Genomic DNA, 13,297 nt, shown 5'->3' with positions numbered 1-13,297 from the left:
GAGATGCTTTTCTGCTTGCCTCCTCCCACTTGATGGTGATCTCATCCATTTTGTCCTGGCTGGTCTTGACCTCGTTCTCCAGCTTTTCAAGTCTGCAAAACACAAAGAGCCCAGCTCCAGAGATTGCCTTCCCATCAAGCAGGCTGGGTTCCTCAAGTCTATAAAACAGGCTTGGCTACCCCGGCACTGCCTCCAGGTGCACCCGCTGCGAACCACCCTGGGCTCTGAGGGGTGTTCCTGTAGTTTAATACTGGACTAGAAGGAGCCGAGACCAAACAAACAAAGCAACACATAGAAACAGATCGACATTAAGGCTGTACACACACACACACACACACACACACACACACACACACTAAACAAGACCTAGCAATAGAAGCTTACATGCAAGCACAGTAATTAAGTAGCAGGTCTGATTTGCATTAGATACCAGAGAATGGTTTATCAATTTTTTTATTAGAGCATCTTAAGCAGGACTTCCTTGGTTTCCACTTGCTAAATAAAGTGAGAAATTTGAAAGTATAGGTTAAGTGTTTAATGCCCAGGGTGGGGTGGAGAATAAAACCATAATATTGAGAATATTTAGCTTGTTGTCATGTAAAAACACATTAAAAACATGTCTTGAATCATTTTTATTTGACACCCAAAGTGCTTTTTAAATTTAGGAATTAGAAATAAATGTTAAACAAAAGTAGATTGCCAGGGCGTTCTTAAGCATTTTCATAGCACCCAATATGTTTTGGTTTTCCCCCTTCAGACATTTCTGATTTACCTTGATATATTCCAGAAATTGTCAACCATCAGCCAGTTCAGCAAACCTACATGATATACTTTGAATTTAATGGAAATGTCATTTATATTTCATGAAGTTTTTGACAAAGCTGTACAATATATCATTGCCATTAATATTATAGCATTTATCAGATTTTTTCCAACATGATTCTTTGTTTTAATGCTTTTGTTTCTGAAGCTAAAATTGCCTTCACTTACTTTATACCTGAAAATAACTGCTTCCAATTTAATTCACAACATTTATGGAATCCCTATTACATGCTCCACGTGCGATACTCACCAAGAATCTTACTTATTGTAGGACATTATTATGGGAAATCACACAGTGTCTTTGATTTTCCTTATTTGCTTTGAAAGTGCAAATTATCTAGATAATCATAAAAATGACAAGCAGTTACTGAATCATCCTGTGCCAGGCATGGGAGCAAGCAGGGCATATCACTGAAGCTTGAATAGAGACCATCACAGGGGGAACTACCGATATGTGCTGCCCCATTAATGAGGAAAGTGAGACCCAGAGTGAGCGAGTAACTTAGTGACACAGCTAGTAAGCGGTGGGCGTGACAGCTGAACCCAGGAAGGTTTACTCCAAACACTACCTTATTTCATTCTCCATTCTTTTTGTAAATACAGAAAGACACGCGTGAAAGAAAACTGTCTAAACGGTGGTTGCATAAAACAGACCGCTCAGTCCAGTCAGTGGTGGCTCCCGTGACCTGATGCGGGGTCTTAGGGCTGGGCTCGCTCCTCCTCCACTGTCATGCTGACACATGATGATTCCACATATAGGTGATACCATTTGTAATAATTTTTATCTTTTTATAATGTTTTTTAAAAATTTTATTTTATTGAGTTATAGTCAGTTTACCATGTTGTGTCAGTCTCCAGTGTAGAGCACAATTTTTCAGTTTAACATCAACATACATGTATTCATTGACACAAACCGCAAAATCTTGTATATATTTCCCTGTGCTTTACAGTGTAGTCTTGTTTGTCTAGTCTGTATATGCCTGTGAGTATCTACAAACTGTATTATATATTCCTGATATTAATCCTGTGTTTGTTATCTGTGATAGAATTGTCTTCTTAAAATATGTGATTTGTCTTTTAATTCTGTTTATGATGAACCTGCAGTGTGAGACAAAAGGAAAAAAAAATTCAGGTCCAAAGGCAGCCCACCCCCACCCCATTCACCGGGAAAGCTGAGGGCAGGGCCCCTGTGTAAGCAGGAGAACTAGCAAGAGGCCCTCAGTGAGGGGATCGGGCCTTGGCACGTGGCCACTCAGCGCCAGGCCGGCCCCTCCCACGTCCCTCAGGCGCGGGACCGCGCGCGGCGCTCCCGGCGGGTGGCAGAGCCCCTCCCCCACCCCTAAAGCGTTCCCCGCAGGTGGAAGGTCAGCGGCCTCGCGGGAGAGGCGGCGGTTGCGCGCCCAACGGCTCGGGCTCTGTCTCGCCCCTCGGCCCACGCCCCTCCCGGGTCCCCGCCAAGGCCTCGCTCTTCAGTCGAGCCCCGCGCAGTGGACCCCGGCGCTCGGGCTGCTCTCCGAGCTCCCAGTCCACCCGGAGCAGCGCGCCGCCGCACCGCCGGAGTGCGGGCTCTGCCGGCCGAAGCCGCAGGCTGCTGAGGGGACTCGGGGCGCGCCCTCCCTGCCTGGCTCGCTTGCCGCCTCCCGCCGCCGGCGGGTGCGATGTGCCGCCGCCGCCGCCGCTGCTCTCGCCGCGGCTGATGCAGCCCCCGCCGGTGATGCAGACCCGCTGCTGCCCCGCGGCTTGCTCCCGCGGCCGCTGCCTTCGCCGCCGCCGCCTCTGCCCCCGCTGCCGTCGGTGACTGACGATCGGGCCGAGGAGCTCCGCTCGCGCCCGGGACCGACCCCGCTGCTGGCGGCCGCGCCTCTGAGGTAAAGTTCGCTCCACGTTGGGGTTGGTCGGCCCGGCCCGGCGGCAGCCTCGCGGCGCCGGCTCGCCCCTGCCCGGGTGGGGCCGGGCGGGCTGGGGTCCCGGGCTGGGTGCGGTGCGGCGGAGGGGCGGCCGCCAAGATGTGGGGCGAGGACCCCGCGGGCGGCGCGAGGCGCGGGCGGGAAGGCGCCACAGGCGGGGTTGGGGTGGAGGGCACCGCGGGCTCCCGGGGCGGCGAGGGGGCCGCGGGCGGGCGGGCCGGGCTGGCGGCAGAAGTCGCCCCAGTGGTGCGAGTCGTGCGGCGGGAGTGGGGCCCGGGGGGAGGTGGGCGAGCTGGGAACCGGGCGGGCTTCTTCGGGGAGGGCTTGGCGGTGGGGAGCGCAGCCCCCAGCGCTGCCTCCTCGGCGGGGTCCGGACAGTGCCCTTGGGAGTGGGCACTTTAGGCAGGAGGGAGGGAGCTAGTTATGTTTGTCTTCTACTTTGAAGTGAACTGTATCCTTCATTTAAGATTAAAAAGTCAGTTGTTGATGTACAGTTTATTTATTTATTAAATTTAATTTATGAAATGGCTTTTTCTGCTTATGAGAGTGAGAGGATGTGTGTCTGTGTCTTTGGGTATGAGTGAATGTATGCTCATGTGTGTGCCTAAACTCTCAAAACTGAGCAATAGTGAAAGAAAAAGGTGGGGAAATACTTTCACATTTTGCACAAAAACAAGTGATCAGCAGTGAGTTAAGAATATGGGTGACTATGATAATTTAGAGAACATTTAAAACTTATGTTTTAAAAGGAAATTAAAATTATTCTTTCTAGGAGTGTAGCCTCTGGATATTGACAGATGCAAACCTTGCGAAGGGTGACATTGATGGTGTTTGTAAGTCAAACCTGGCAATGTGACTTAAAGTCTTTAGGTCTTTCATCTCAGGTATTAAAGTTACTGATGCAGGTGTGAGTACTTCTTGGTTGAACATGGATGCTGTGATTTTCACTTTCTGTTCTCTGATCCTACAGTGTGTGCAGTTTACTGCACTTGGAAGTGCATCCGGGCAGTGACGTGGAGTGTTTTTGGCTCCTGTCTAGATCTTTGTAATGAATGCTTTCCATGTGCTCTGTTATTTCTTGACGTGGTTGTATTTTTGGACCTATTGGAAGATCCTTTGCCTCCAATTTGTATTACAAACTGTGCTGTTATTTTGGAATTAAACACACACACACACTGTTCCATCAATCTGAGTTCTTCCTGGGCAGGGTCACATTTGTACATCCTAGTTCCCTGGATTGGTAAGTGGAGATGACCACTCAACTAACAATAGTAAGTGTGCTTTTAGGAAGAAGTCATGCAAAGATTTGACTGAAGGAAATATATCAATGAGAAAGGTTAATTCTAGAAGTTGTTCTCTTTTCTTTCAGGTAAAATTATATGAATATCATCTTGAAAGGCTCTAGAACTCTCCTAGTTTCTATCCATGAATTCCCTGATTCTGTTATTATGTTCCCAGTTACTGCAGACTGAGCCCCAGGCTCTCCAGCTTTAGGTTGGTTCTTGCCACCACTGAACAGCTGAGTGTCTGTCCTGATATTAAAAGAACAATTTTATAAAGACTATGTTTAACTGTACTCATGTAATCATCTCTCCTAGACAGCCTTCCCACGGGCTTTTCCATTCTCTGTCTGTCAGGTTCAGCCTTTACTCACCTTGGTTCGTGATTACTTCCTGAACCCTGATGCCCACAGCAATACTCATTCTATTTGTAGTAATACTTTTGTGTCCTTTACCTTTTCTAGGAACCTTCTTCTACCTTCCACTGTAGCAGAAGAAGCATGATAGTCTTACTAGTGTGTCATGTTCCTAGAAACCTTCTGAAGTCACTGACATGTGTGGCTGGCTTACGATGAGGAAGGAAGCCTCCCAGGAGACCCACGGGGAGAGTTGTATAAGCCCCTCGCTCAGTTCTGAGTCCCTCCTTGTGTTACCCAGAGAGCAGAGCTGGAGGTTAGGATTTTCAGTCTTATCTAAACTAGCTCAAGAAATGCACTCCATACCTGGAGACTGCCTGCGAGCCCTCCCCCTCTGCTGGGCTGGCTGCCCGGTGGGAGAACTGTGCTGGTTGTTGGTATTAACTGCGACTCTTGGAGGTCAGCCACCTGAGGGGTAATTTCCGTGAGCACTGATCTCATCTCTGTGATCTTACCTCTCTGACCAGTTTTAAAATTACTCACACTTGGAATTGCAGTTGCTGATGTGATTCAGGGCCTTGGGGACATTTGGTCCTTTCCTCGGGGTTGGTCCATCTTCTCACAGAAGCACCTCCTCTGGGGATGGAGGGCCCTGGAGCTCAACAACTTCCCTTCTCTTTTTTCCCTTCTCCTCCCCTTCCTGCCTGTATCAGATTGAGTTCGTTGTTAAACTCTGCTACCTGGTGGATTTAGTCCTGAATTGGAAATTAAGGGCAAATGTCTTGGACCCTTTTGCTCATTTCCTTTGTGAACATTAGAAAATTAGTCTGCATTTCTGTGATCCTTAACCAGCTCTGACAAAGAAAGAGATTATATATTGAGTTTTTTTAAGGTTATATGAAAACTAAAACATGTTAGAGTGAACTAAGATCACGTCAATAGTGCCTGCCATTTAATCCTTTTCCATTCTTGTTTATTTTTTGAATCTGTAGAACATTAACTTGCTTCCAAAAGCCAAACATATTCTAAAATGTGTATGCAAAGGGGTATCTCTCCCTCTCGGAGCCCTTCTCTGTGCCCTTTGTGTAACTTTCTGCATAAGTTTCTAGTTTCTCCCTCTCTTCCTCTCTCAGCAGAAATTAACATGTGTTTTCTTATTTTCTCGTTTGTACACAAAAGATAGTATACTGTGTGTGCTATTTTAGACTTTGCCTTTTTGATTTAATGATATATCCAGGAAATGGCTCTGCATGATTTCAGAAAGATAGTCCTCATTCTTGTTTTCACAGCTGCATGGCATTCCACTGTGTACTTGTACCACAGTTTATTCAACCAGTCTCCAGTTTAGGGGCATTTAAGTAGTTGACAAATTATTTCTGCAGTTATGAATAATGTTGCCATCATTTTTGTCATGTTGGAAGTATAGCAAATGTATACGTGTTTTTGTCATGTTGGAGGTGTATCTTCAGGTTAGAGCCTTAGAAGTGGGATTATTGGGTCAAAAGTTATAGACATTTTCCTACATAGGAGCTGTACTATTTGGAATTCCCTTTAGCAGTGGATAAGTACTGGTTTTCTTATAGCCTCCCCAGCAGAGTGTATGGTCAAGCTTTTGAATCTTTGCTAATGTGATGGGTGAGAAATGGTATCTCAGTATGTAGTTTTAATTTGTGTTTCACCTGTTATGAAGTTGAACATTTTCTCCTACTTTAATGTCTGTCTTGCTGTCTTTTGTTTTTTGTGAAATGTCTGTACTTGTCTTTTGTCCATTTTTTTCTCTTTATAATATTTTTCCTTTTCCCCTAAATTAAAAAATAATTCTTTATATAACCTATATGTAGACATTGTATTTAAATATATATATAAACATATACATAAAACCTATATAATATTAATAGTAAGGAGATTAGCCATTTATCTGTCTTACATAGTTGCAAATATTTTCTCCTAATTTGTCATCTGTCTTTTAGCTTTGCTTACAGTGTTTTGCCATGGAAAAGTTTAAAACAAAATTAATGTAGTCAATTTTTTTTCTTAAAAATTGGATGGTTAGAAAGCCTTTTTCTATACACCCATGTTATGGAGTGGTACCTGTTGTTTATTGAGCGTGTGTAAAAGTTACTCAGTGAAGGACTTCTCACATATTAATCATTGAAAGAGACAGGTGGGCCTTGGCAGGTGCCTATCTTCAGTCCCTACCACCCGTATGACCTTGCACATGGGTGTATTCTGAGTTTCAGTCTCTTCATCTCTAGAAAGGGAATAACAATAGCTTCCACCTCATAGAGTTGTGAGAGTCACTTGAGTTCATAGTGGAAAAGGGCTATGACCAGTTCCTGACACATAATGTTGAATACAGGTTGGCTATTTAAGTTTGTGCCATGATATTTCAGTTTTAAATGTAAAGATGATAAGCCAACACATAATGTTGGATACAGGTTGGCTATTTAAGTTTGTGCCATGATATTTCAGTTTTAAATGTAAAGATGATAACCCAAGACCCCATTCTTCAAATTAAGAAAATTCTGTCACCACTTAAATGCTGCTTACATTTCTTTTACCACCAGTCTTAAAGATCCACCATGAAACAGGGTCTTGTTTTTTGTCCATTTTGTCTCATTGTAGCTTAAGTCAGATACTCAGATCTGCGACTTCTGGTGGAAAGGCCAAAGGAGAAAAGTTTGGGACATGGCAAGAGCAGACGCACTGTAATTTTCAACTATTAATGCTCATGTTTTGTTAGTCAAATATGAATAATTAATTACAGTTATTGATGCCTCTAAAATGAGGTATTCATACAGTAAATTTTTTTTGTTACTTGAGTTTATTAGGGATTGAATTCAACATTTCACAAATAATCATGGTGCCAGGTGCTCCATGGCTGGGCTGCAGGGTGCATTCTGTGTGCACTCACCTCCTGTGGTGGAATCCTGTAGTTTGCAGGAAGAATTCTTGGTGATCAGAGAATCATTGATAAAGCCTTGAGTTGGAAATGTTTTTGCTCCTGCTTATGCTTGCTTTTTAATGATAAATTATATTCTAATTTCATTTTATTTTCATTTCATTTTTAGCAGGTTGGTTTGTTGAGATTGTCTGGTGAATCTTTCAGTCTTTGGCCTGTGACTTCCCAGTCACTGGACTTTGAGATCTGCATGCATTGCTTTGCAAATATGAAGCATCTGCTTATTTGCAACCATCTTTGCAGATATGAAGCATCTGGTTTTATTAAAGCAGACACAAGTGCCTTAACCCCCTCCCCAGTTTAGTTCTGTAGTGAGATTTCGTTACCATCACCATGTTCCTTTTTTTTTAGTGAGAACTTTGAGTTGATGTTTGAGCAGACCAGTTGGTTTTCGGGTTTACCTCAGTTGGGCATAATCAAAATGTCCTAGAGCCATTGTCTCAGATTATTTAGCAACTTTCTCCTCTTTATTGCTCTCCTAAGAATAGAAAGTATTTTTACTTCCTGTTTTAGCCTTAAAATTTAATTATGATACTAAAGCTAGCATTTTTCTTAGGTAGCATTTGAAACCATTGTAGTTAGCTCTACAGAGTTAAGTAGTCTGCCTTTAATTTACTTGCTTTGGAATGGCTAGAATAGTTGTCTATATTGTATTCATCTGAATTTATGCTAATTTGGGGATATTGCAGTTCTTATTTTATGCATTCTGTCTGAAAAGTCTTATTAATGTTTTTAATCTCCCACAGCATATAATATAGAAAATACTCAATATTAGTTGATTTGATGTCTTTTTTCTTTCTCATTCTCTGCCCATGTTTCCCCATATGATGTCATGATTAGAAGCTTCCATTCATTGCAAGTTGATACATTAATTGTCTATTTTGATGTCTTCAGGTTACCAGAGAGAACTTCTCTATCAGAAGGAAGATGGCTCTTTCGGTGCTTTTGGGGATAATGACCCTTCTGGGAGCACGTGGTAAGTGTTTTTGCTAATGGAACAGATACATGTCACAGAATGGGCTCTGACTAGGTCACGATGGCCATGAAATTGACAGAAGTGCCTGTGTATCAACTTGGAAGCTGCTTTTCCCATACCCTGGCTTTAAAAGAGATTCTCCCTTTAAAAAATGGTTTTAAAACCATAATAAATCAGATGTTTTTATTTAGAGAAGATAAGTCATAAATCCTCTTTTTTGGTGGGAAAAGCTGCAATAAAATACTTTATGATGATAGTGCAGCTGGCAAGAAAAATTGGTTAGAAATACAGGGTGATTGTGACATAGTTCTTTTTTTAATCAGACACAGTCAACATGAACTTTGTGTTAATTCAGTGTAGTTTCTTTAAGGTTATTTTTTGTGAAAAACACAGTGATGGGAGTAAGTCATGAACATCCAGAGTTTGCTCCAGCATGAAATCTCTGTGTGGCTGATTTTGGATGATTAGTCTCCTTGTACTATCTTCAGTTTCATTTTTCGCACAGAAAAGGACTAATTGTATCAGTAGGGTTAGACAAGGTGTGTGGTGGTAACAACAACCCTCTACATCTCAGTGGTTTATTATCCGCAAGTTTCTCTTGTGCTCAAGCTGCATTTCCATTGTGTGTTGTCAGCAGGGGGCGCGGCAGTCTTTGTTTCAGCCACCATCTCACCATCTCACCAGATGCTGACAAGCCTGGGGACTGAAGGCTGGCGTATCCAGCGCTGGCAATTAGAAGCTTCAGCCTCCACGTAATATTTACCACTTTACTCTGATCAGAGCTGGTCCCATGGTCGTGCCTTAACTTCAAGAGGACAAGAAAGCAAATTCTGTGTACTCAGAGTAGGAGAGAACTGCATAATGTTGCATATTAGTAATGTTCACCACACTAAGTCTTTTACAGGGTGAAACAGAATCTGCTTCACATTGTCTTTTGGCACAAGTCAGGCTATAGATCCATGAATAGAATGGATATAGATCCAGAAATATGTCTCAGGGTTTTATTGCATGATGTTCTTTGTGCCTCAATATTGAGTGTTCGTAGCAGAGATTGGCACACTTTTTCTGTAAAGGTCAGATAGTGAATATGTTAGGCACTGCAGGCCACATAGAGTCTGATGCATATTCTTCTCCCTGCCTTCCACTCTCTCTCTCCCTTTCCTTCTCTCTTTGAAAACCATTCTTGGGTGTAGGGTTGGGGGTTGGTGAGGGGGAGGCACATATAAACACACGGTGGGCTGTGTTTGGCCCACAGGCTGGAATGTGCTGATTCCTGTCCTATAGGAGAAAAAAATGTCCATTTCCTCTACTTCAAAGTACGACAGTTTGATTGTGAACTATGTATACTTCATCCACTGCTTTAGGGTTGAACAAAGTATGTAATGAGATCTTCCTTGGTAAATACCAGGAATAGTCCAAAGATAAATAACCTTGGACAATTTATTTAACTCTTTCTGAGTATCCAATTCTCAACCTATAAAATAATGAGGCAGGCTTAGATGGTTTCTGTGTTCTTTCCCAACTCTGATATTTTGTGAGTTGAAGGGGAATTTCCTGGCCATTGTAAGTGGAAACCACGCCCACTGGCCCAGCTGAGCTGTTTACTTTGTTGTCTCTTTGTCGTCTGTCTTCCCTTTGTTCTTTTTTCAGGGATTTGCCCTTTGTTCAGTCTTCTAATGGGGAAAAATGTCTTGTTATGTTGACGTTTTCTTGCTCAGTGTAATTTGGAGGCCTTTATAAAGTGTATTTTGTGTAATTTCCCCCCCTTTTCACCAAGGTTGTCAGCTTTTGTTTTGCAATGTTTCCTTGAAGCTGATCCTTACATAGACATTGATCAGAACGTATTACACAGAACATACACTTGGCTCCAAGGATGTCAAAAGTCGAGTGGTGAATTTTGGGAACCTGGAAGAGTGATCCACAGTGAACTTCAAGGTGGCAATAAAAGTCCTGTAACCCTTACGGCTTCTATTGTGACTTCTCTCCTGGGCTATAAAAAGTATCAGGTATTTAATCTGTAATTTAATAAATAATAGGTAGAAAATCACAAGGAAGGTAAATCTTGATGGGTCAGATATGCATCCGGAAATAGAGTTTTGCGGCTTTACATCACATTCGAAGTCTTGAATTTGAGTACTTTTGCGCTTTGCATTTGTGGGCACATTCAAAATCTAAGAATAAAAACAATGACCCACTCTTTTAGAGTAACTGAGAGAATTCTAAAAATATGTCCTAATGTAAATGATGTTGTTATTAGTGTGAAAAGTCAATACATCTTTTATCATTGGAAAGTTAATTTCTTAGGGGAGAGAAAATTCTTCCAAATTTCCATTGTGAAGGATTGTTTTATTTCTAAAATATCATGGAGCAGTTATAATGTCTGCTAATTCAGTAAAAAAAAAAAAAGTACACCCACACTCTAAAAAGTGTCTGAAGTGGGCATGGATGTCTGGGTGAAAACGAGTGAGCATGGAAAGTTATGCTAATGAGCTTAATTTTGCCTCGGAGCTGTCCCAGTGATTGACGCCTTTACTGTTTCACGCAGACTACAAGTGATCAAAAACAGCCGTTCTCTATATTAAGCTACTGCTGTTTTCCCAGCCCATTACTGGACATGTAAAAGATAAACTTTCAGCTGAATTTAGAGCTTCAACACCTGAGATCAAATATGAGAAGTATCCTTCTCAGGCTGTGTTTGATGCTCCCTTCTTAGTTCATGATAGTCAACTGGAGAAATACTGGCAAATACTTTGTATTTTTTATTCCCTCTAAGGAATAGTGCCTATTTGCATATAAAACCTGAAAAGCAGTGTTATTTTCAAAATGCAAGGCAGATCTTTAAATGTCTGTGATCATCATGAGTGGTTCCCATTGCCTAGGACAAAGTCAGGTGCTTAACAGACACTGAAATTGTTTTTTGAATGAATGTTTGAAAATGCTTTTTATTTAAAAATGTGGTAATGGGTTATTTTGAATAGTAGAATATATATATATATTTTTCTTTTCAGCCTAATATTGATGTGCAGGAGTCTGTCAACTTTTTGGAGTCTGAATTTGATAGAGGAATTTCAGACAATTACACACTGGCTCTTGTAACTTATGTGCTGTCATCTGTGAGGAGCCCTAAAGCCAAGGAAGCTTTGAATATGCTGACGGGGAGAGCGGAACAAGAAGGTAACGCGGGGAGCCTTTCCTGTACTCCAGGTCATGTACGTGATGGGAGCAGGTTTTGTAAACCAGATACAAAGCGGATTTCGTACGAAGTGGATTTCGTTTACATCTTTTGAAAATGAAACGGCAGAATGGGTGTGATGTAGCCATCTGCTGCTACTCTCCCCAAGAGTTTTCCAGACAATTTTGATCTTGGGGTGTTTCTTTCTTTTAGATATTTTTGTCCTATGTCAGTTACCCTGTGAGTTGTCTGATGTCATTTCTGGTTTGGTGGCCTTTGGCGGTCACTAAGGCCATGGGTTTTAGAGAGACTCGGGCTCAAGTTCTGGCTCTGTCATTTAGCTTTATGAGCTTCAGTTTCCCTAACTGTAAAATGGGAATAACACCTATTTTTGGGTTGCTGTGAGGATGAAATGAGATAATGTGCAGGGACTGCCATATAGCAAGTGTTCAGAAATGTGAATTAAAATGCTAATTGATTTTATTATTGGAAACGCAAATGCCAAAAAAATGCTGTGAGGTGGGTGTGTAATTTTTTAACAGTTTTGGGATGGGGACTGCTTATGGGCTACAACAGGACAAGTGTAGGTGTTGTTACTTCCCAAACGGCCTCTGTGGTCAGAGATCCTGGGTTTTGTGTGTGTGTGTGTGTTGAGGGGGGAATGGGTGGGCAGAAATCATTTTAGGTAATGTCGACTGATTCACATCTCTTACAATTCAAGAAAGGGTAACTGTGGAAAATATTTAGAGACTTCTGAGACTGTAAGAAGTATTGCCTTGTTATTAGCAGTAATTTAGATTAAATCCTCAGTAGCCAGTGCAGTGCTGGAGATGAGAAGATGATTGCACAGAAGCTGAAGTAGGCCTTGGCATTTCTGCTTCTCTGCTTGGCTAAGTGGTAGTTATTTCACATTCCACCCAAGTGTAGTCATCTTCTAATTAGTAATATTTGAGAGAGAGGAGGGTGTATGGACTGGGATGACCCTCAGGGGGCTAGCAGATATATTTCTTGGAAGCTCGTAGAGTTGTCCAGGGTTCCTCATTTTTTTCCTGGGGTCTTGGATTTTGAATGTATAAGACAAACTTTCATTTAATGAAAAAAAGAAAGAGACTTTCCCAGCACATTAGAGCTGGTTAACGACAGACTCCCAGAACAGGGTTCTTTCCAGTATGTCCTAAAATATTTTGGGATGGTCTGGAATACAGTATTTTTTTTTTTAATTTATAGTTGTTTGGTCTTAGCCAAACATATGGAATTTCTCTTGGGAAAATATTTCCATCAAAACGTCCTCAAATATAAGTAATAGGAAAAGTATGAAAATGTATATGTTGTAATAGTTTTAAAGGGGACATATAAGTACATGTTGGTGTGTGTATGGATATACATATATTTGCTTGGCATAAATATTCACATATATAGAAATATATATATTTTTATGCTGGTCACGGAGAGCTTGGACCAGTGTAGGAGTGTTTAATGGTATAAAATGTAATTTTTCTGTAATTGGTCAGAATGTTACTACTTTTCTTTTGCAGGAGGCATGCAATTCTGGGTGCCATCAGTGTCCAAACTTTCTGAATCCTGGCAGCCAAGCTCCCTGGATATTGAAGTTGTGGTGTATGCACTGCTGTCACACTTCCAGCAGCATCAGGCTGCCGAGGGAGTCCCGATAATGAGGTGGTTCAGTGCACAAATAGCTTCAGAGGTTTTGCATCTACCCAGGTGAGTCATGATCGCTTTAAATTTCTTTAACTATATGTATATGTATCTGTTTATATATGTAAAGTAACGTAACTAGTTAACTAACTATATATATATATAT

The 13,297-nt window shown here is 41.9% G+C and overlaps 2 pseudogenes; both read left to right on the top strand.

Annotated features, from left to right (window-relative positions):
- The window catches only part of LOC116279086 (otoferlin-like), a 445,501-nt pseudogene that overhangs the window by 321,492 nt on the left and 110,712 nt on the right, over window positions 1–13,297 (top strand).
- LOC102526495 (CD109 antigen-like) overlaps window positions 2,195–13,297 on the top strand; it is a 56,498-nt pseudogene continuing 45,395 nt past the window's right edge.

Source organism: Vicugna pacos, chromosome 8 (assembly GCF_048564905.1).
Source record: "Vicugna pacos chromosome 8, VicPac4, whole genome shotgun sequence".
Lineage (NCBI taxonomy): Eukaryota > Metazoa > Chordata > Mammalia > Artiodactyla > Camelidae > Vicugna > Vicugna pacos.
The sequence above is the reverse complement of the archived record's forward strand: the minus strand, read 5'-3'. Positions and strand labels throughout refer to the sequence as shown.